Source organism: Chiloscyllium plagiosum, unplaced genomic scaffold, assembly GCF_037043375.1.
Source record: "Chiloscyllium plagiosum isolate Xiang-an unplaced genomic scaffold, Cpla_swu_hap1 HiC_scaffold_29, whole genome shotgun sequence".
NCBI classification, from domain to species: domain Eukaryota; kingdom Metazoa; phylum Chordata; class Chondrichthyes; order Orectolobiformes; family Hemiscylliidae; genus Chiloscyllium; species Chiloscyllium plagiosum.
The window spans coordinates 94,024,823-94,049,828 of NW_028270167.1; the positions used below are offsets into that span (position 1 = coordinate 94,024,823).

The 25,006-nt window shown below is 42.6% G+C and overlaps 1 pseudogene across 1 annotated transcript; it reads left to right on the forward strand.

Annotated features, from left to right (window-relative positions):
- Positions 1–802: 802 nt before the first annotated feature.
- On the forward strand, positions 803–23,910 carry LOC122552133 (digestive cysteine proteinase 2-like; annotated as a pseudogene). The gene is made up of 7 exons (XR_015752096.1): positions 803–937; positions 1,835–1,957; positions 5,960–6,139; positions 11,063–11,281; positions 18,624–18,789; positions 21,007–21,108; positions 23,515–23,910. The product of XR_015752096.1 is annotated as a digestive cysteine proteinase 2-like (transcript).
- The last annotated feature ends 1,096 nt before the right edge of the window (positions 23,911–25,006 follow it).

Sequence of the window (25,006 nt, forward strand, 5' to 3'; positions counted from 1 at the left end):
TGTTCGTTTACTTCTTAAACATGAAGGATTCTTGAATAATCAGTTGGTTGGTTGGTCCCATCCGTGACCATTTTGGAACCACTCCTCTGAAACAATTTTCATGTCATACCCATTGTTCCGTGACTTTATACATCAACATTTTAAAAATGCTGCAAACATTCAATTTCGGAATTCTATCATTAATTCTATCTTTTTACTGAGGACATATGAGTTTTTTCAGTTTGATTTTTTTTCCCTGTCTCTTTCCATGTTGATTGCATTGGATAATTTCTTCCTTCCCTTTCAATTCGCGATTTACATGTCGTCTTCAGATTTTTTTGGCATTCTCTAAAGTGACAGAAGATAACAATATAATATGTCCAGCTGTGCTTTATTTCCTGTTGCTAAACGTACAGTCATGCCTTCTAAGGATTCATTGCTCAATGTCAGGTGGAATGCAATGTAATCATTACGACATGAGTTGTTGACTGATTAAACCTGTGGATTGTGAGTCAAATAACTTTCATCACAAGAAGGCAATTTATGGAAAAGTATGATTTCATTTTACCGTGTTCTTTTCAATAATTGGTTTTAAATTTGAAACGTCATTAAGTTGATCAATCTAGTGCTGGAAGATTCCAATCCACTGACGATGCCTCATGAAGGTGAATTACATTAAACTTTCAGCATTGGATGAATTGTTGGAATTTTATTGTTTGTATTATTTGTACAATTTATATTGTTCCTTCTCAGAATAAGGAAACAGCTAACTTGAAAATTACCCACTCCCTGTCTAAAGCTGGTTTTGCCTATTAGGTTGTCCATCATGAACTTCTGGCTCTTTCTGGGCAGTGTGGCGGTATCTATTCTGGCTGCAGCCTCAACAGGCACATTTGATTCGAAATTGGATGAAGACTGGAAAATTTGGAAATCACAACATGGGAACCAGCACACCAAGGTAAAAGGAGAGTCTCTAATGTTAAGCTCACTCAGAATAGGAATGGTCTGCACTCAACTGGCAGAGATTGAGAATTTGTAGCTGCAGTCAATGAGAGGTATCTGTTGAGTGAAGTGACATTGAGAAAATATTGATCTTGAAATTCAATGGGTATTCTCCAAGTTTCTAACTTCATTAGAGAACTGACCAAACACAAAGTGAATCAGTAGCGACTTGGTGTAACTTAATTTACTAGGATCCCGCTGCAGTCCTGTTGGATTTACTACAAAGACCACAAACCTGCCTCGAGAAGATTAAGATCCATTCTTGGTGTTGAAGAGGCAATTGTAAGTGGGCAACTTGGAGACAGAGGGCTGGGGAAGCCGTCTGATCATCCCAAGTGGCCCATTCAATGAAGCGTCTCTTTGCTGACACCGCCTTTACTATGCTGGCAGCTTAAGGCGGGATTCTCACACAACAGGTTAAGAAGGTATATACATGCACAGTAATTGCCCATGTATTGGCCTCGGTTTTTTTCGCAAGGACGTGGCTTATTGAATTCCCCGCCTGCCACTGGTTTAACCTTACTTCAGACAGGGACAGGTGGTAGCAGAGAGAACGTATCTATTGTCAACGTCATTCATGACGGTCGATTAAACCATCCGCTTGTTCAGCTATTTTATTCTTAATTAACTTTCAGCATGAATCTCTCAGACTGGCAGCTCGACAGGTTTTGCTACGGGTGCGTTATTTTGAGTGGGGTGAGGAGAACCTGATTAATAATTTTCAGATCTGGGTGGGAGGGTGGACCCTGACAGCAAAATGTTATTTCAGGTTTCACAAGCGGATTTTAATGCTTCTGTATAATTTTATGAATGAAAGATGCTGCAGCCTGATTATATTCATCTCTTTATTCAGGATGAGGAGAGTTACAGGAGAATGATATGGGAGGACAATATGAGATACATCGAACAACACAACATCGAACACTCATTGGGAAAACGCACATCTAAAGTGGGAATGAACAAATTTGGAGCTCTGGTGTGTACAGGATGTACCGTCTGGGATCTATTTGATGCTGGTCATTGTGAAATTGTGAAGCTATATAATTGTGAAGTTATATCGAGCTACAGGAGCAGCACTTGGACATTTGGTCCTCCAAGCTGACTCACTCATTCAGTACACTCAATGACTGATCTCACTTTACTCCAAATTATTGATTCCTTCCTTCTCATTCCAGATTTCCATAACCCGTAACTCCTCTGGAAATCAAAAACATCTCTCTCAAATTTGTATATATTCAATGACTCAAGTCTCCATTTCTCTCTGCGGAAGAGAATTCTCATGACTAACAATCCCCTGATTCGATAATTTCTGCTCACTTGCACGATCAGAGACTGTACAACTAAATTGCATTAAACAACACTGGCTGGCTTGAGTTCCCTCTATGGACGGCAGTCACACTATGGATACACCTCTATGTTGTTGAGTCTTCACAGATGCTGTCCATTATGACGTCTGAATGCTGAAGTTGCATTCTGTACTGTGGAAGCTGCTCCCTTCGGCAACAATATTCTTCTTGAGTCTGCTGTATCTCTGGCTCCGCCCTACCTGTCGCTGACTAAACTTTATCTCACAGCAGTTAAACTAGCCTGCATTCCAAACAAATTGAAGTACATGATCCTGCTCTCTGTATTGTTGCTCCTCAGGACAGTTGGTCATTTCCCCTATTCTTGTCATTTCAAAAAAGTGAGACTAATGACATCAGCATTACACCAGCATTCCACGAATTGAAAATAAATTAATTAGATTGAATTGGATTGAATTGAACTGAGCTGAAATGAACTGAACTGAACTGAATTGAATTGAATTGAATCGAATTGAAATTAATGTGACGTGTACTGAGGCACAGTGAAAAGCTTTGTCTTGCAAACAATACAGGCAGATGACAGAGTTAAGTCGCATAGATAAGTAAATAATAGCTACAATGTCTCCGCCAGGACTTAGTTCTGTACTCACCTTTCCCATCAAGAAAATCATCCTCTCATCATTAGCCCTGTCAATCTCCCTCGAATCTTATTTGTTTCAGTATGATCTGCACTCATTCTCCTCAACTTTATTGTGGAGTGGGCCCAGTCTGAAATAATTTTTCTCTTGTGATAACCCTCTTCTTCGTAGGAATAGTTTTGATTAACCTGCTTCAAATTTCCTTCCAAATATTCCTCCGTAACGAGTGAAATCAATGCTCATCACAGTGCCTTTTGTGTTTGTCCAATGGCAACAAGACTTCCCCACGTTGATACAGTCTTTACTCTGCATTAAAGACCAATATTTCTTTAGCCTCTTTAATAACTTGCTGGACCTATGTGCACACAAATGTTAATAAGTGAATAAAGACACAATTTGTTTTACCACCGGAAAGCTGATACATTATCTGCACTTGGAATTTTAAAAGACATGTCATGCAGTGCCACATCAGCTGTTGCTGAACAAAATAACAGCTTATGGTTTAGTGCGTAACATATTGGCATTGGTAGAGGATTTGTTCGCTAAAAAAGAAACAGAGAATGGGATGGTGGAAAGTGAAGACTGAAATAATCCTATTTTTCTTCTGGGATGGAGGGGAACAACTGCACCAAAGATTGTCTAGCGAGTAAAGAGTAATCAGGTTGGGACTTTACTGAATGGGGTTTATAAGAATGACAATTGATCCCTTTGAAATTTATATGTTCTTACTGGGTTTGACAGGGTGAGTGCACAGACGATGTTGATGCGAATGAGAGAGGCTCGGAATTGACATCATCGAATCGCAATAACAGCGTTTTGAAATCGAGATGAGGATGAATTCCTTCTCTCTGATGCCTGAATACCTTTTTCAGGAAGATTAGATAATGAAGGAAGCGTTTGTTATGCTCCCCTATATTTGTCATGTCATTGAATACAGGTGTTGGGATGTCATGTTGCTGTTGTAGAGGACATTGGTTCGGCCACTGTTGGTATATTGCATGCAAGTCTGGTCTCAATCCACTCAGAAAGATGTGAAACTTGAAAGGGTTCAGAAAAGATTTATAAGTATTTTGGCAGGACTGAGGATTTGAGCGATAAGGAGACGCTGAACAAGTTGAGGTTGTGTTCTCTGCAGCGTAAGAGGATAAGGAGTGACCTTATGCAGGTTTACAAAATTATGAGGTGAATGCATAGGATAATTAGACAAAGTATTTCGTTTCCCGGGGATCGGGAATCCAGAACTACAGGACATAGGTTGAGGGTGATAGGGAAATGATATAAAAGAGACCTTAGGAGCAACTGTTTCACACAGTGGGTGGTACGTGGATGGATCAAGCTTCCAGACCATGTGTGGAGGCTGGCACAATTGCAACATTTGAAGGGCATTTGCAATGGGTATATGAATAGGAAGGGTTTGGAGTGATACGGGTTGGGTGCTAACAGGTGTGACTAGATTGGGTTGGGATATCTGGTCAGCATGGACAGGTTGCACCGAAGGGTCTGTTTCCATACTGGACATCTCTATGACACCAGGGCTCTCTGTATGCCTAATCTGAGAGAGATTCTTAAGCGGTAGGGGAATCAAGGGTTACAATGAAAATGAAGGAACGGGAACATGGGCAGTTTTGGGTCAATCCTAATGGAATGATGGAGCAAGGTGGAGGGGCCACTAGTCTACTCATGTTGCTATTTCTTATGTTCTTATGGGTGAGGAAACCATTGCGCAAACTGAGTAAGACAGCCTGTCAACAGCATTGAGAGGAGTCCTCAGGTAAGGATAAACACCCCAGTGGGTGGTGACACCAATGAACATGCAGTACAGGTGGAGAGCCTGGAAAATGGAATGGAATCTATGCAGATAGCAGGGTGTGAGGAGACGTAGTTCAACGTAACTGTGGGAGACAGTCGATGGTCTAGCCCTTAAATGGAAACATTAACATCAAGAAAGGAAAGGAAGATTTTCAGAGATTCCAGGTGAAGTTGAGGTTGAAACTTTATTGCTGGAACAGCACAGCAGGTCAGGCAGCATCCAGGGAACAGGAGATTCGACGTTTCGGGCACAGGCCCTTCTTCAGGAACTTGAGGTTGAGACAAGGGTGGAAATTCGAGGTAAAATTGCTTACTATTTCTAATTCTGGGTGAGAGTAGGAAGCAACAATCAATGGATCAGAGACAGAACTTTGACAGGGGTCAGAGTAGGACTGGAACAAGGCGTGCTCCATATAGCCTGCAAAAAGGCAGACGCAACTCGGACTTTTGCATGTACCTAGGGCCCCGCTTATTACTCAGAGGATGGGACGCATTCAATCCCCTTTCAAACCGGCATGTACCCCTCCCTACCCATCAAAAAGAGACAACAGATGATTCAATACCAGTCTGCAATCTCAGTTTGATATGCAGACATCCACAGTTCCGGATGATAAGTTATGTGATGATGGATAGCATCAAATCTGGTCCTTTTCTAACCATTCCAATCCAGTATCTTCATGAAAATGAACAATCTGAGTTTCGCATCTAAATCTAATGGTCCAAGGGCCATGAGGCCAACTCAAGACCAACGTGTTATCCGGAAATCAGGTCAGGCCGGTGAGGGAAGTTGTAATCCTCCTGATTGGGAAGGTTCATCTCAAACACCAATAAACCCCACCAATCTGAGGTGACGTAACCTATCCTTCCATGATGAAATTGACCTGTCAGGTTTTAATGATCAGAGACGACAATCGAATTGATTCTTGCAAAATGAAACACATGTATAAAGCTCCTGCCATTTTGGTCATTGAACAATCGAGCAGAGATATTTGAGCTGCTCGAGCTTTCTCACACAGCTTTATATTGGATTGGGACGAAATGGATCGCCACTTATTTGCCTGCTGCTCATTTATTCAGTCAAATATTAAACACGAGGAACGAGTGCCCTCATTGCTTTCCCCGCACTTAATGCTAAAGTCAGCGAATATGTAGAATGTAGCTCTCTTACATTATTGACATAATCACCACTAAAAGTCAATCATTTCACCAATGTGTTTGAATTTTCAGACCAATGAAGAGTTCAATAAGCTCATGAATGGACTTCTCCGAATCGAAGCTGTCAACATGACTGAAATTGAAACTGATGAAAGAGATGGAAGTAGTCAATCTGAAGAAAGTCACATTCAATTGAGAACTGCAACTGTTGACTGGCGTCGAGAAGGTGTAGTTACTCCAGTGAAAAACCAGGTAAAAATCAGAAAAAGCTCTCAAGATGATTAAGTGCAGACATTAATTTCTCAATAGGATTGGATATTGTTAGGAAAGGCTCCATTTCAGTAGATCATTTTTAACCTAAATTGCTTCTCCTGCTTTCTTGTTGCATTTGTTTCCTGGTATTGGTTATGGTCAGGCAAGGGAGCATGCTATATGTATCAATGGTAATGTTCGTGCTTTTACTCATAATATCTATAGAAATGTCACTTCAAAAACAAATTCAATGGTTAGATTAAATTGTAAAATTGAAGTATACCAGTACAATTCCGATGTAATATATATATATAAGTTCAGATGTAAATTGGCACAACTCAACAATGGTAATGTTGCAAACTGCAATGCCAAGCTTCCTTGTGATACCATGACCAGTCTTATTCAAAGAATATTCGATCATCTGATCGACACCGCAACTTTTAAAACCACATTCACAGTTCACTTCTGTTGGGCTTTGTACCTCTCTCAATCATTCTCTCCAACTGGACAAGGCTGATCGACAGGAAGGCAGAGCCTGCTGGTAAGTATATGAAGTATTGTGTACAAATGGGCGTTGTAAAACATCGGATTATACTCTAATTCTCTAAGTGCCAGTTGCGTTGTATGTTTGAGAGGGATACCACCAAGAGGTTCAGTGAGATCTCTCACTATCGTTATCAAAACCATCTCGTCAGCTGCGTCAATGCAGCTATAAGATCCCGCATATCCGATTCGAGCCTAATCTTCCCACACATTATTCCCGGAACAATTCAATAGATTCCTGATTAGTGCCCAATATGCTGGCAGCTGAGCCATCACAAAAAAGCTGCTGTGCACCCACATGAGCACGAGCATGGCAACCTTGCCCTGCTCAGATAGGAATGCTTTCGAACATGCCAGAGGATGGTACAGAAAAACAACCAACAGTACCATAAGAATGCTTTGTGTCAGAATCTCTGTGACCACTCACCTTCCCCCTCCGACTCATTCTATCCCAGCCCCAGCACCCCCTCCTACCCAGATTCATGCTGTCACTGACGTCTTCCTCATCTTCCAAACCAACATCGCATCGGCATTTCCACTTCACTACTTTGGAATACCTCCACCACCAACACCAAGAACCATGCAAAACTTAAATCTCTCACTCAATCCTTCCCTTTCTGTCATTCCAGTAGAATAGAGAACACTGGAGGACAGAAACCTCTTGGATTGGTGGAGAGGTGTCTGACACCAGATTCCTCAACCTGTGAGGAGTAACTCCTGTTTCTCACAAGAAAACATGATACACCCACATTCCACTAAGCGAGAAAATACCATTCTTCACTCCTTTGTTAGCACTCTGTCAGTCTCATTAATTCTTCAGTGTATCTTTGCATTGGTCCCAGAAACTTCTGTCTCTCGTGTTCTGTCGGTTCTGTCAGCATCTACTCTAGCTCCGCAGGGTAAGAAGACACCTCCTCGTTCTCTGAGCATGAACGTATTGCGGCCTTAGATGAAATATCAGGAAGGCTGCGTCCAGCACACACCACCAGCTTCCTGGGAATGTGAGCTATTGAGGGTGTGGGAGCACAGTCTGGTAAGCACCTCACTGTGTCATTTGTCACAGAACTCAGAGGGCTGCCAGAGACCCGGGACGGGCAGAAGAGACCCTGTAGTGTCGGCAAATATCTACATGTATCAGGGAGCAGCAGATGCAGCAGACAGGGATGTACACTTGAAAGACGACAGGGATGCAGATACACTATGGGGACCCAGATATCCCAATCAATGAATCATCTAACCTCCAAGGACAGTTTCACAGTGGCCATGGAGAAGCAGGCCCAGCAACCTCAGCCTCTGCTGGCCATGGGCACAAAGCTGTAACCCATCGACCACTGCTCCACGGGCCTGTAGTCGAGGTGCCAGTTTGTAATCACAAGTAATATGGACAGTGCCTTGCTGGAGGAGGAAGCACACACAGGTCAGTCCGAAGACCCAGACTCAAGATATCATAGAAGTGGCTGAGCCTCCACCTCAAAACTGCTGCCCAATTCTGCTCAGCATTGTCAGAGCTCCCTCACCCATGCCAGACAGAAATGCTGCGAGACTGACCGAACAAACCACTGCAGGGCTAACAGGCAGCAACAATGAGTCCGATCCTTCCTGCCCAACCTCGTAATCGGTATTCATAAAATCTGAGACAATGAAGGAAAGAGAGGTTTAGTGGCAAGCATGAAAAACCTCGTACATTATTTGATCCTTTTCGATAAGTGGTAACAGCTTGACCTTCCACTTGGCTGTTCCTGCCTCGATGGAGAGAAGCCTTAATATACCTGCATCACCATGATGCCTGACGTCATGGTCACATAGGATCAATGTGTGTACGGAGAGCCTGGTGTCGCATGTGGAAGGAAGAGGAACAATGTTTGCAGAGGTAAGGCTGTGCTGCTAACACCGTCACACCTCATCCAACAACTTTATGGAATCCCTTGCCATCCAAGATTCATTTTATTCACCATTGCATATCGTGTTATCACCCATCTTCGCTCACAACTGCAATCTCCCAGACCTCTCAACGCACAGCCCTCAGAAGTGAAGAATTGCAAAATCCTCTTCCTGTGACAACAGTTCCCAATCCCCGAACTGGTCACTTTGAAGCCAAAGGACTGTTGAAACCAAGTCTCTGGATTGCATTTGCAAGGACAACTCCACACCACGCCCCCCCACCCCGCCCCCGCACCAGACTATGGTCGATCCCCGGACTGGGATCTGAATCTGCCCTTGATTTTCCCTGAATGCACTTTGGATCCAATCTGTCAGCTGGACACCTTTACCTGCAACAACCTTCCAATGCCAGTTGCTGGTGTGCCCTTCAATTCAGTATTGTACTGGCATAGCTCACAGTAAGTGTCATCATGGTTATTGGTGACAAGCAAATGCCACATGCCAAAGTCCATGGACAAGGCCCATACAACTGGAGCCTGTGCAATTTGTCCTGAGATGCTTTTTGGTCTGATCGAACACCAGGGTCGTTTGTAGCAAATCGGAAACAACGTTCATCCTGTCCCTCTCTGAGAGCCATGCCACGTACCCTAGATAGCCAATGCATTTTGTAAACTTGTCAAGAGAGGAAATTGAATAATGAGACAAGTTTTGCTATTAAGAAGACTTTTCATAATCAAATAATTATCTTACTTGTCAATGCTTCAAATTGTTGGTTCCTGCTGTAGAAATTACATCAATCTTCCTGGGAATAACCCTAAGGACACTGCTTGGCCCAAACACTGTCCCCGCCAGGCACTCAGCTCCAGTGTGGACCAGCTAGCGGGAAGTTCTCCGACATCTTCAAACTCTCCCTTCTACAAGCTGAAGTCCCAACCTGCTTCAAGAAGACCACCATCATCTTCGTAAGTGAGGAAACAGAACTCATGCATTGTTCCTTAATAACTACCGACCAGTGGCCTGAGCACAATAATCATGAAGTGCTTCGGGAGGCTGGTGAGGGTCCACATCAACTCCATTCTCCCAGCCTGCCTCGGCCATTTAAAATTTGCTTATTAAAGTAACAGGTCCACAGTGAGTGAAAAGCCTCTCGCCCTGCACCCTTTGAACATCTGGACAAGGACACTTTTGTCAGACTCCTGCTCATTGACTACCCCTCTGCCTTCAACACTCTTATCCTCTCCACATTGAACTCAAAACCCTGTGACATTGGTCATGATTCTATTTTCTGCAACTGTATCCGCAGCTGTCTGACCCACAGATACCAATCATTGAAGATAGGCAACTGAACCTTCTCCCGAATAACCTTCACCACTTGCGTCCCCCAATAATGAGTGCTCAACCAGTTACTGTACTCCCTTTATACCCACGAATTCCGAAGGGAGATCATCTATACAGTCATTGACGACAGCACTGTAAAATAAAGGAAATTTGACAACGATGAATGATAAGACAGAAGGGAGATAGAGGGATCATTGACGTGGTGCAATGGGAATAGCTTCTCTCTCTCTCTCTCTCAATTTCGGTAAAATTAAAGAACACATAATTGACTTCAGACGGAAAGTAGAACGACACGCTTCCATCTACATCAATGGGAATGAGGTTGAGAGAATGGAAAATGTCAAATTTCCTAGACTGCCCATAATGGACAAACTTTCCGGGAAATACCATGTGTTTGTGTCCTTCCAAAATATAAAACAACGCCTCTTCTTCCTCAGAGAGCTCAGGAATTTTGGCATGTGCACAAGGACCCTTACTAACTTCGACAGTTGCACCTTTGAGCGCATACTGTCTGGGTCCGGAAGGCCAGGTATGGCAGCTGCAAAGCTCTGGATCATAGCAAACTACTGAAGGTTGTATGCGCAGCCCAGACCATTATGGAATCGAATACTCTATCTATGAACTCCACTTACACATCTCGCTGCAACAAAACGGCTGGCAACTTCATCAAGGACCTACCTCACCCCGGTAATGTACTCCTTACATGTATTCCATCAGGTAGAAGATACTGAAGCTTGAACACATCCACCAGCAGGTGCAGAAACAGCTTTGCCCCAGCTGTTATTCGACGGTTATGAGACTGCCTTGCTCAAATCATACTGATCTTGCTGACATTGAATTTGCCTTGTGCCCACTCTCTGCAATGTACCATTTGTCCAAGTCTTTTTTGATCTCTTCATCCTCGCATACCAACATGTGCCTCTATTGCTCCTAAACAAAGTGTTTCACTGTTGTTCGCGACACGTGACAATACATAAATCAAATGAAATCTGAACCCAGGCACACCGAAATTCACAGATTTGTGTAATTCTGAGAAACCTGAACAAACATTTAGACTAAGAGCATTAGTGTGAGACTGTGTTCCAAATGAGTGTAGATGCAAACTGGCTATCGTTTTTAGATCAATATGATTTAATGTGGTTACATTTCTGTCAACACTAGGGTCAATGTCATTCTTCCTGGGCTTTCAGTGCAACTGGTAGCATAGAAGGACAGTGGGCAAAAAGGCATGGAAACCTGGTTTCTCTCAGTGAACAGAACCTGATTGATTGTTCCGGTTGGGGTTCTGGATGCTATGGTGGATCCGCATCGGAAGGGTTTGAAGAAGTGATTGAACTTCAAGGCATCAACTCTGCTGACACTTACCCTTACACAGGAAAGGTAAATCCCCAAAACTTCTAGTAAGATTGTGGTGGAGTCGGGGTTCATTCTCATTTCGTTTTATTTTATTTCTTCGGTCCTGTCTGCGTTCACTTGTAAGTTTGGTGGAGTTTATTTTAATTTTCTCTTGGTGAAGAGCAACGAAATCTGTGAGTGTGTCGAGCAGCATGGACTCACAACGGAGATAGCCGAGAGAGTTTGGGTTCCTGATGGCTCCGGTCCTGACGCTAATCCATGGCTGCTCAGGCGGTGATGAGTCTAGGTCCCTGGCAGTGTCCAGATCCAGTACAGTTTCGTGCAGGCAACAGATGAGCTCTGTTTTGTTCATGGCAATGTCTGTTTCTATCATAAATTCACAAAATTAGCTGTGCAGGTGATTCTGGGACTTTGGCAGCATCTGCATCCAGCTCAGATTCATGGAGGTCGGGTGCAGGTGGGTTAGTATTCTGTCAGTGTCTGTATCCAGCAGAGGTTCTTGGAGGCAGAGCGGAGGTGAGGTTTGTTTCCTGTCAGTATATGTATCCAGCTCAGATTCATGGAGGCAGAAAAGGTGAGTTTGGTTTCCTGTCATTACTGCATCCATCATAGATTAATTGAGGCAGAGTGAAGATTAGTTTGGGTTCTGTCAGTGTCGCTATCCAGCGCAGATTCATGGAGGGAAGGGAAAGGTGTTTTCGGGTTCCTGTCATGATCTGTATCCAGCACAGATTCATGGAGATGGGGAGAAGGTGAGTTTGGGTACCTGTCAGTGCAGGTCGCCATCACAGATTCATGGAGGCAGCAATGGAGATTCGGCCCAGTACAAGATCCGGCAGCAACTGCAGTGACTGCATTAGTAAGCGATGTCGAAAGCAGCTCGTGGTAACAACAGAATCGTGTTTGGACCAATGTCATGCCGAGCAACATCAGTGCCAGCTACGTTGCTGAGGTCCATCAAGGCCTCCTTTTGACCAAGGCATCAGCTGAGTCAAGATGCTGCCAAAGATTGGGCGACTTTCCTTCTGACGGTGATAGAGAAGGGGACATATGCCTGACCAGCATGTCCATGATGGAGCACTTAGCAAGGACTATGAAGTTGGACGTTTTCTTTATTTCTCCATTTCTTTCTCCTTTATGTTGTATGTTGGGATATTAAATGTGTTTTGAGATGGTGCTGCAGCATGGCAACACGAGACAACACATTTCACTGGATATGCAAAGAATATGCACGTAACAGTAAATAGCTCAAATGAAAATCCTTAGGTGCTTTTCAGAAGCACGGACGTTTTCCAACATCCATGGCGTTAGACCGTGGAACTCAACGCTTTTCAAGTGGGAGCTGCCATCCTCGATCTGTGTCAGTCCTTCTCTGAGAGTCTGCTCTCAGGTTTCTGAAAGTGCCACTGTACAAGCAGCGTTAAGGAGGCTGAGAGAATTTAATCTTTCAGCACTCCCAGTCATCTCAACCTTATCTTGGAATGCTCTCCTACATCTTGACACACAACACCTCGTACCCTCAGCCAATGTGTCTGAGGAGTTAAGAGTACTTCCATTTCTGTGAATTAATGCTCACCATTCTCACAGTTCAAAGGTGTGGAGGTTAGTGGGATTGTCTATGTTAAGCTAACCATAATGCGCCCGGAATTATAGGTTAGGTGTGTAAGCCATGGGAGACGCAGGGTTAAAGGGATAAGGTAGGGCCGAATGGGCACTTTCTCCACTCTGGGGATTCTCTGATACTGTAAGTTAGCATGTGGATGTGACGTTCAGCTGAATCAACGGAACATTCAGCATGTTCTGTCCTTCAGACTGGTACGTGCACCATTCACTATAACAGTTAACATACTAACACAGCGAATGTCAGATCTGAAGAGTCAGGAATAAAGGTAATTATTTTAGTCTGACTGCTTCTCCCATATTCCCCATCGGGCTGGTCAGTCACACAAATATAAGTTGCAATTTTACATGAAAACGAACAAGTTACGTTTGGAGTGTAAGCTATAAGAAGTTATAAACGTTTGATGAGAAATCTTCGAATTATGTGCTCATGTCGTTGGTAGGTCTGTGTGTAAATATGGTCCTTTGTTAAGAGAGGTGTTTACTCTTTAGGAATGTCATTTACCGTGCAACTTGCTGGGTTGACATTTGGCATATTGTGTGTAATTAAGAAACTTGGCTTGAATCTATACTCAGGAGACGTTTTTGTGTAAGTTGCTTTACGGTTGATGTTGTTCCTCCAGAAGCTGTTGTTGTCTTTCTACACGTCACAATTGTCCCGTGTATTGGATTTGATTGGGATCAGCCACTTGCTTGCAAATCCCAGCTCTTTGTCTCATTGCCACACAGTTTCACCTTGTTCTTCAGTTCATTCTTCAAGTCCTTACCCCAGCTCTTCCACACTCTCATGTCTGGACTCATTGTAGATGACTTGTGAGTTATCATCCAGGACAGCTGTTGCTTTTGTTTTGGGTTTGTGTCAACACTGAATAATTGTTCCTGTGGTAATCTGAGGCCACGCAGACTTTAAGTTCATTGTAAACCCATCCACTCTGCTCTCCAAAATGCAGCGTTTCATTGGCCAAATAAACAACTGAATGAAAGAAACACTCTCTTCATGTGACAGGCGTACGTGATCTAGTGACTGGGCATCAGTCTAAACTAAACCTTTTCTCTGGCTATGTTTTATGGAGCTGATGGCCTCTCACTCACTGGCTGGCGAGTCAACAATAACAGAGTCTCCTCTTTTCATGAAGCCCCAGTGTACGTATTGTCACTCGGGCACTGAGCTGGACAAGAGAAGGACTTTGCACAAATGACAGCGCCAAGGAGTGGTCATTACCAGCCAGAGGCCAGTGACCCTGCTCAACAGGAAGGCAGTAACATTCAGTACAATAACAACCAAAGGGCTGGTATTGATCTTGGGTAACAGACCAACAGTAAATGATTGAGTGAGAGGAGTGGAGGTGACGATCACAACACAGCTTTGTGTAGGGGTGTGTTTGGCCGGGATGGGGTGTGGTGCAGTAAGGTCACATATCAGCAGGTGAACCCTTCCTCAACTGGTACTTGATATTTCCCGACCCCGAAATCTACAAGCAATGCTGAACACATTTGCATGTCGTTGTCCTCTCATGTTGAGCACCTCACTCACCCCTGAATGAATTCTCTTGGCATTGGGATCAGAACTGCTCAGTATTATAAATTGCCAATTTGGCAGCCTCAGTTTGGACTCCAGCATGAATACTCGGCTTTTGATTCATTACACCTTTAGTTCCTAATTTACACTCCACAGTTGGGGAACCGACATAATCTCCAGAGTTAAAGTGAAAATGACACCCCTTTCCATCAAGGCATGACGTGACATCAAGGACCCCAAGAAAATCTGGAGTGAATGGGAATTGGAAGAAAAAGTTCCTTTCGTTGTAATTATATCGAACAAACTGGAGGGTGTTTGCAGTTATTCGATGTCTTTCTGCTCAGGACATGTCGATCAGAGTTCCTCAGTGTCGCCTTCTTGGTACAGCCATCATCAGCTGCTTCGTCACTGGCCTTCTATCCAAAAGGTACGCAGAGGGAATATCTACACGATTGTCAGCACCATTTGAATTTATCACATTTTGAAGAAATCTGTGTCCAATGCGGCAAGGTGTGGACAATATCTCCACCTGCGAAGATAAATGACAAATAACATTCTCACCAGACAAGTGCCAGAAAATGACATAATCCAACATGGGAGAGAATTTAACCATTACTGAATCGCACACTATCAACATCTCTGAAGACTTTCCATCAACTAAACAAAAGGCAAGGATATGGTGGAATACTTCCACTTCCCTGGATGACGGCAGCTCCGACAACAAAGAACGAAACAGTTATTTTATTGGTTGTCTGCTATAGACATTGGACAGATTCGACAGTAGATCTTGGAAACGTGCAGATATAACAGAATTGCTGATAAGGGTCATTTGAAATTCCCCAATATTAATTGGAACATCCGTGGTGCAGATTATCTGGATAGAGATGATTTTGTTATTTGTTTACAGGAAGTATTCCTGACGCAATAATTAGATATGCCGACTGGGGGAGGCCATATTGGATTTGGTGCGAGGCAATTCGCCAGGCCAGGTGTCAGATATCTCGGTTACAGAGCATTTTGGTGACAGAGAGCATAAATGCCTCAGATTTGCGGTCGCCACGGGGAGGAATAGAAACTCACTGTATGAGAGGGAATTTAATCTGGGGATGGGATGTTTTACTGCTCTTAGACAGGACCTATGGAGTGTAAATTAGTAATAATTGCTTTACAGAAATGCACAACAGAAATGTGGAGCTTTTTTTACTGTGTTGAATAACTTTGTCCCAATGAGACCGGTGCGGAATTGTAAAGGAACGGAGTCCTGGATGAGAAGAACAGAAGAGCGGGATCTAGCGCAAATTTTGAAGATTACAGGGTCGAAAGGAACGAACTCAAAAATGGACTGAGGAAAGCTGGTTGGGGGCATGAAGAAGCCTTGGCGGGAAGGATTTGGAAAAATCCAAATGTTTTGCACACGTACATTAGGAATAAGGGAATGATCTGAGAGAGCGTAAGCTGGATCCAAGTCAGTGGAGGGAACTTAAGCACTGAGCGTGGCAAGATAGAGAAGGAGCAAAATGAGTTTTTTTTTTGCCATTGTATTCATGAGAGAGAGGGAGCTTGATGTTAGAGAGAATACTGGGGAAGAGCTTAATCGGCTTGAGCAGATTGATATTAAGAATGTGGATATGGTAGAAATTCTGGAAAGCATGAGTATGATTCAATGTCGAGGGAAGGATCAGATATATCCACATTTCCTACGAGAAGTGAGAATTGAGGTTGCTGCACCTCTGGCAATGATCTTTGAATCCAACCTCTCCATAGTAGTTCTTCATGTTTGGAGGGAGGCATATATTGTACTTCTCTTCAGGGATGTAAATAGGGAAAAAACCTGGAAATTATTGTCTAGGTAGGTTTACGTCTGTGGTCAGCAAGGTACTGAAAAATGTTCGCAGATATAGGATTTTGGATTGTTTGGATAAAGATTGTTGATTAAGGATTTTTGTTTTTTTATAAATGGCTTGGATAAAGAGGTGGAAGGTAACCAGAGACGTTTTCCCAGAAAAAAGGCTGGCAGGAGATGTCATACGTTTATTGTCACTGGAGGAAGTAAAGGGAAGATATCAGAGGTAGGTTATTTCCGCAAAGAGTTTTTGATGCGTGGACTGCACTGCTAGCATTGATAGTAAAGTTAGAGACATTAAGAATATTTAAGCGACTGCTGGTCAAGCACATGCACGGCAGCAATTTGAGAGGTGTGTATTTAGTTTGATCTTAGATTAAGATAAATGTTTGGCACAACATTAGGGTCCGAAGGGCCTGCATTGTACTGCACTGTTCAGTGTTCTATGTTTTGACACTGAGTAGGTTTGACACCATCCAGGATATTCACTCCATTTGTCTGGCATCAAATCCACAAATATTATTTCCCTCCAACATCATCACAAAGTGGTAGCAGTATATACAATCCACGAACTACAGCTGTGAAGTTGACCGATGGACTGTAGACAGAACCTTCCAAACCGAAAGCCACTTCCGCCAAGGACTGTAGTAGATACAGTTAACACCACTCCCTGCAACATCTCCTCAAATCACTCACCATCCTGGCTCAGAAATCTATTGTCATTCCGCCACCGACTTTGGGTCAAAAGCCTTGAACTCCCTCTCGAACAGAATAGTACCGATCAAAAATTCTGCAAATGTTCTGGAAGGCAGCTCATCACACCTTCTCCAAGCCAAGTTTGAATGAACGCTGACACAGTCTGCCACAACTACATTTTAATCCATTTTGGAATTAAATCTGGGTGTATGTGGCAATTCCTCCTGCAACACACCCACCCATTTCGATATCGTTCCCAGTATCAATCTCACCCCAGAGTTGGCATCATGTTATGCCCTGTATCCTGAAACTGAACCAACTGCAACATTAGAGAGAAGTAATTGAAAATTATTCACCAGAATCTTCACTCCATCAGAGTGTAGCAAAGTCACCACATTTATAATTTTCGTTTAAACACGGGCATCGAGGCCATACTTTAGACAATCAATATACGCCATCATTTCCAACATGCAAGAATTTACAGAAAGGCCGAGGGGTGCAGGTGTATAATTCCTTGGAAGTGGAGCCGAGGACAGATAGGATGGTGAAGGAGGCATTTGGCACAGTTACCTTTATTGTTCAAAACATTGGTACAGGTATTGTGACGTCACATTGCAGCTGTGCAGAACATTGACGAGGCCACTTTTGTAAAACTGTACACATGTTTGGTTGCTCTGTTAAAGGGAGGATGTTGTTAACTTTCACAGGGTGCAGAAAATATTGACAAGAATATTGCTGGGATTGGGTTTCAGTTATCGGGAGAGACTGATTAGGCTGGGGCTTTGCTCCAAGCGGAGGAACAGAGGCTGAGGGGTGACATTATCAAGGTTTATGAAATCATCAAATACATGGATCGGGTGAAGAGCAGAATGTTTTAGCCATAGGATCGAAGTCCAAACCTAGAGAGCAGAGCCTTAAGATGAAAGGGGAAATATTTGAATAGGTACTGAGACTAATACTAATTAGTTGTAATACAATGACTCTAATGATGTAATTATTGACGGTTTGGGAAACGTTTATATGCATGTGAAGAATTTAATTCACTACTGTATGATCACAGGTTTCAGAAGAGTCGACCGAAAACTGTGAAGAGGCTCAACTCTTTCTAATGTAGTTTCTGTATGAGCTAACTAGATAGTGAGCCTGATTGGGATATTGAGTTGTCAAGGCAAAGTACATTTTTAAATTATTTTTTCACATTTCAAGTCATTTGTAATACCTTTGCTTCGTCTCAGTGTAGAATTTTTCGAATACAATGAGCAATAAATATTAAGTTTGACACAAGAAAACCCGAAAAATGATCTGAGTTGTAACTGTCTCGCGCCGAGGATCATGTATGTATGGAATGACCTGCCTGAAGAAGTGGCGGAGGCTGGTACAATTACAAAATTAATAAGGTACGGAGATGGGTGTATGGATTGGAAGTGTTCAGGACCAAGTGGTCGCAAATGGGACTACAATACGTCAGGATATGTGATCGACGTGGACGAGTTAGAATAAACGGTTTGTTTTCGTGCTAAGTCACGCAAAATGTGCCTTTTTCTTTACAAAAGTGAACAAATATCGCACAGGTGTGGGAAAATCAATTGGCTGCCAAAGTTGGAATGTAGAAAAGTGTCAAGCAATGAAAAATACCTTTATTATGATCTTAATGAGTATTCCTTTTGAACATTTTATTTAAAATCTAGGGTGGAGGCTACTGCAGATTTCAGCGAGATAAAATTGCTGCTAAAATCACTGACCACAAATGGGTTTGGGGAGGCGAGGCAGCTTTGGAACAAGCATTGAGAGAAATAGGACCGATGTCTGTTGTGATTAATGCAAGTCTGAAATCCTTTCAACATTATAAAGAAGGTAAGTTGCAGAGCACTGGATGATGTCTTTGAATCAGATTATCGACTGTTCAAGAAAAGGTATTAGAAATCATACATCTACAGACACATTTACTGTCACTATTTTGGTATTAATATTACTGCAAAGTTCACCATGGAGCATGACCCTTACCCTTGTCCCTGCCTACACTCCCCCCGTGTTACATGCCGTCCAGTTCTGTCAGATATCATCGAGTTCAAGCTCAACCATGCTGCAAACTGAGCTCAGGAATGGTAATGAGAAATCGACCTGCTCCCATTCGGAGTGATGCAAATAGGTCAAAACATTGTGCTCTAGCTAAGAGAACTGATAGTGAGGAGCAACTGTCCTGATGTGCTGCTGAGTGCCTGCACAAGTCAGCGTTTTATTAATTGTAAACTGAAGACGCTACACTCACTGTATCTGGATTAAGAGGAAAGGCAAGACCTTCGACTTGAAATCTCTTGGCCTCCTGCTGAGAGTCCTTCCCTCTCTGGTCCACCTCTTCTGTCAGCCGCTGTTTCTATTCTGTTCTTGATCTCCTCTTGTGTGGCAACTCGAGATGACTTGCAAAGACGGTGGTCTGAACAGGGAGATCGACGCCTGCACAGCTTCCTTGTGATGATGACACAGGATGTCTCTATGTGAAGGACCAATCCCTATTGACTTCATCAACATTTCAAATCACAAAACACTTCTATTGTACAACCCACAATTGGAGACAAACTGGAAAATACTGAATGCAGAGTGGCGCTCCTTCATCACTCCAGGTGTAGGATTTTGTAAGTTAACAGAATGTGTTAACACACATGGCAGCAAACCGATGTTTAACACGGTCAGATACCATGGTCAGTGTGTTATGCAAATGTCTGGTAAATTATTTCTACATCGAAAGTAATCTGAGCAAGATACTATATCAATCATCGATATAAAAACAACAGAAAAAATATAAAAACTGGAAGATTGTAATCAAGGTCGGACCTTCAATTGGAAAACAGAGAGTCTGTGATTGGGTGGAACAAGGACATTAAATAAGAAAAGGAATGGTGGTCCAGTGCCAGCAGGAATGGAATGGAGACAATTAAAGAAAGTAAAGAAATGTATGCAGTAAGTTTCAGGGCCTGAGGGAGTGTTATTTTTTTAAAAAAAGACCTCGGGGCCCCCGTGCATAGTTCCATGATTTTGGAGTCACACAGAGACAGGGTAGTGAAAGCAGCATTCGTCAGTGCATTGAGTATATGTTTTGGGATGTCATGTTCCAGCTGCACAGGACATTGGTAAGGTCAGTTTTTTAGAATTTTATGTTAAAGTCTGGACTTTCTGCTATAAGAAAGATTTTGTTCAATATTTACAAGGACTTAGCAAGGGTTCAAGTATTTGAGGGTTAGAGTGAGGCTGAATTGAGTCCAGCTTAGAGTTTTGCTGGAGAAGCACAGCAGGTCAGGCAGCATTTGAAGAGGAGGAAAATCGAGTTTCGGGCAAAAGCCCTTCCTGATGAAGTCGATTTTCCTGCTCCTCAGATGCTGCAGGACCTGCTGTGCATTTCCAGCATAAGTCTAATCTGGACTCTGACCTCCAGCATCTGCAGTCCTCACTTTCGCCCGAGGCTGAGAAGGCTGCAGACTTCTTCGCTGGTACGACAGAGACTGAAGGGTGAGCTTGTGGAGGGTCATAAACAATAATGGGTATGGGACGAATAAAGAGAAGGAGAGTCCAAAACTAGAGACCATACGTTTAAGATGAGAAGGGAAAGATTTAAAAGTTATCTGAGGAGCAAAGTTTTCACACAGCATGGTACGTATCTGGAATGAAATACCAGAGGAAGAGGTGGAGAGTGATACAATTACAGCATTAGAAAAGGCATCTGGATGGGTACATGAACAGGAATGGTTTACAGGGATATTGGCCAAGTGCTGGAAAATAGGGCTAGATTGGTTGTGGATATGTGCTCAGCATGGATGATTTCGATCGAAGGATCGAAGCATTTCTACGCTATAAACTCGATGACTCTGAAGGATGTGCCGAGAGGAAGTGAGAATGCGAGAGACGATGTCATTGGGAAACATTGATTAAAGTCAACAGAAGTAATGGTGCGGAGTGAGGACGATCAATTTGAAGACAGTTAGTAAAAACAGACATGTCAGTGTTCATTAATCAAAGCTAAATTAACACTAATTAAATATTTCACAGATAAACCATTTAATATGTGTCTCCTTACAGGAGTTTACTATGATGAAAATTGCAATGGTACGTAACCCATGAAGTGCTGGTGGTTGGTTTTGGAATTGAGGATGGAATGAACTATTGGCTGGTTAAAAACAGGTCCGTACTCTATGAAATAACAAATACCTGATCACAGAAGAAGAAGGGACAGTGACATGGCGTGAATTTCCTGTCTCTGTGCTGCAACCTGTGTATCTGTTCAGCGAGCAGGTAACACTGTGTTTATCTGGAAGTGAATGCTTAATGGTTGTGCTGTCTGGGATGATATCTAAAAAACGTCTGAGGCAGGTATCCCATCACCAAGTTTTGGACTGAAGGATTGCTTCATACAGAGGCAGGTATCAGAGTGCCATTATCCCTGAATTACAACCATTTTTTAAACTTACCAGTACAAATTACAAACATACGGTTAAAATTACCAGCTATACACAACAAAAAGCAAGTTACTGGGGAAAAAGGGGGGCAAAGTCAGATCCCAAACCCAACTGTACAACCTGTTCACAGGGAAACAAGGACAAAGCTCGAATCACTTGTCACTAGAGCACTGATGGGATCAGATTAACAGCCCTAATTCTGGAACATAGAACATAGAACTTTACAGCCCAGTACATGCCTTTTAACACTCGATGTTGCGCCGACCTGTGGAACCAATCTGAAACCCATGTTACAAACACTATGCCATTCTCGTCCATATGCCTGACCAATGACCATTTAAATACTCTGAAATGTGGCAATACCTCGACTGTTGCAAGCAGAGTTCCAAGCCCCTACAACAATCTGAGGAAAGAAACTACCACTAACATCTGTCCAATATCTATCACTGTTGATTTTAAAGCCCTCCTGCGAGCCATCGCCATTCAAGGAAAAAAAAGCCTCTCACTTTCCAACCTATCAAATATTTTAATTAACCTATGAGTCTCAATTACTTCACCTCTCAAACGTTTTTCTAACTAAAACAGCCTTAACTCCCTCAGCTTTTCCTTTTAATATCTCCCTCCAAAACTGGAAATTTCCCAGTAAATCTCATCTGAACCCGTTCCAAAGCATGCACATTCTTCCTGTAACATGGTGACCAGAACTGTGCACATTTCCCAGAATGTGGTTGCAACAGAGTTTTGTACGGCTTGAAGCATGATCTCCTATTTCCGAAACTGAATCCCACTAACAATCAAAGCTAACACACCATATGCCATCTCAATAACCCTATCAACCTGGGAGGCAACATTCAAACATCGATGTACCTCGACACCGAGATCTCTGTGCTCAACTCCACAAGCACGAATCTGACCATGAGCCCATTACATTGGATTCCTTCCAAACTGAATCACCTCACACATTTCCGCGTTAAACTGCATTCACTAACTTTCGTCATAGCTCTGCAGCTTATCTACTTATCTCTGCAATCCATACATCCTTAGTAACTGTCTACAACTCTAACGAACTTAATGTCATCCGCATATTTATCCACCATCCTTCTGTGCTCTCATTCAGTTCATTTATATAAAAATCGACTCACAAAAGTGGATCCAAAACTGATCCGTGCGGTACATCATTAGTAACGGAACTGTAGAATGAATATTTTCCATCAACTACCACCGTCTGTCTCTGTTCAGCGATTTATTCTATGAGGCGTCGCTGGCTGCCGTTATTACAATCACGGCAGTCAGGTTTGGAAGAAGCAGTCACATCTTCAGGGCCAGGTTGGATACAAAATGTTTGATTAAATAAATCATGTGCTTCGCGTGACTATACACACACACAGACACACACACACACTCACACACACACACACACACGCGCACAAACGCACACACACAGCCACATACACACATTTCTACATGATTTCCCAGAAGAAACAGTATGTGGGTCTTATAACAAAAAATACACATTATTGTTTAATAAGGTAGATAGTATAACAGTGTAATGGATGCTGGAATAGTTTGGTAAAGCTGGAAATGTGATTTGGGCAGGGTAACCGGATATGGAACAAATTTTAAGGCCGAGTTATCGTTGCAGTTCAGGAGACACTGGGTAACCTGTGCTCAAATCAACTCGTGCTCTGCAGAGACTATATCCTGTAGCAGGCAATCTCAGAACGATGATGGTTAAAAAAAAACTCTGAGAAAATCTCCTCCTCCATATGGCAAGAAGGAAATCTCCAGGAGGCCATCGAAAAGCTCTCACTCGTCCCTATTCACTTTCCCCTTCATATCTACTCCAGCAGCACACCTATCCCTGATAATGATCTCACCTCATGCCATTTTATATGTTGTAGTGAGTCCATACGGACTGTACAGATCAGCAATTGATGTAAAAGAAAACAATTGACTCTTTCCATCCTGATGCAACTTATTCTTTACAACTCATTATCCAGCTCAGTAATTCCAGAATTCAGTCCCTAAAATAATTCCAATTGTATACCAGAGTTAAAACAGATGCTTCCCCAAACATGTCTCTTTTATTAGCGTTTTGATTCCAACACCAATGGATTTCCTTATTTTTCAGCTGGGGAACAGACTGGGGTGAAGACGGGTACATCAAAATTGCTAAGGATAGAGGGAATAACTGTGAAATTGCCAGTTTTGTGCGGTACCCTGTCGTGTAACGAGCCAACTGATAAGACAGAGCTTCATCAATCCCAGCTGAATGATAAACCGGATCATTTCGGTTAATGCTGACTCATTCAAAGACATTGCTTTCATTGTCTGTTGCAAATTTAAAAAGTGAAATAATAACGATTTTTGCACATTTCTATCGCTTCATATAAAACCAATGGCATTGTCTGATTGATACATATAGCCACTGTAAATGATAGAATGAATACATTCTCCAGCTTGTAGAAGACAATAATCTGCATGTACTGCTGATGTCCAACAATATAATAAAGGCTGCCAGCAATCATTTTCAGAGCTTGTTTGTTCCAAAGGAACGTATTTGTCTTTGTGCCGAATGAATTGTCTTGTCTGCTATGAAATCTATTGTCAAACCACGTTGTAAACAAATGCACAGAGAATTTGAAGAGTCTGTGTTTTTTGACACTAGCGCAGCTACTGAATAAATGCAATGGGGTTGTTGAGGACAATAAGGCTTAATTGAACAGAGTCTAAGCAGAAAACCCTCCTGGAAACAGGTTAGGCTGGCCAGACTGTAGACTGGGAGTGTCCCGATGAGATTCAGTTCAGACAAATGCGAATATGTAATTTCATCTATTGATTGGCACTGAACAGAAAAACTGGTAAACGGAGTATTTTAAGTATGGCAAAGCAATACTGGTGGAGAAAGGTCAATGACAAAAAGAGGTCACACACAGATCTGTGAAATAGACGAATACTAATTTATTTCTGAAAATATCATGGGCAAGAGAAATTGCTAGGAATGGTACAGCATGGACACACTGCACAGGTAATTCCAGGATTCTATGTCCCATGATGTAGATACAAATAATGTGCGTAGTGTTACATCCGTGTTCCAGCCATATTTTCCAAGAAAATATGAATTAAATTTGATTGAATGGAAAAAAAAATTTAATTGTAACAGGGGTGTCCGTTCCTCGTCGAGCGCAGGTGTTCATCTCCAGTATCCTCGTTTCAATGCTTATGCAGGTTGGTGTGCAATCTTCAGTCGAATCAGGTGTCACTCAGTCTAGGTAGGCTTTGTGTGGTTCAGTACTTGAGGAGACTGGGGATATCCTTGCATCACTTCGATAGAGATGATGCTATTGTGAGCTAGGAATACTGTTGTCAGATCATCTAAGGAGTGTAATCATTGAGTCTGGAAGCTGTTTAGAAAATGGCTTGTTTTGCTGTTTTGTTACTGAGCTGATTGTGGTCAAGTTGAGGCATTTTGCGTATGTTGTGTTTAGTTAATAACCGACATGGCTTCTGCAAACAAGTAGTGGGCAGGCAGAGTAGGTTTTTTTTCTCCAACAATTCCTCCTTTTTTTCTTTTTGTCTGAGAACTGGGTTTGAGGTGAAGGGGGTGTGTCGCAAGAGCTAGG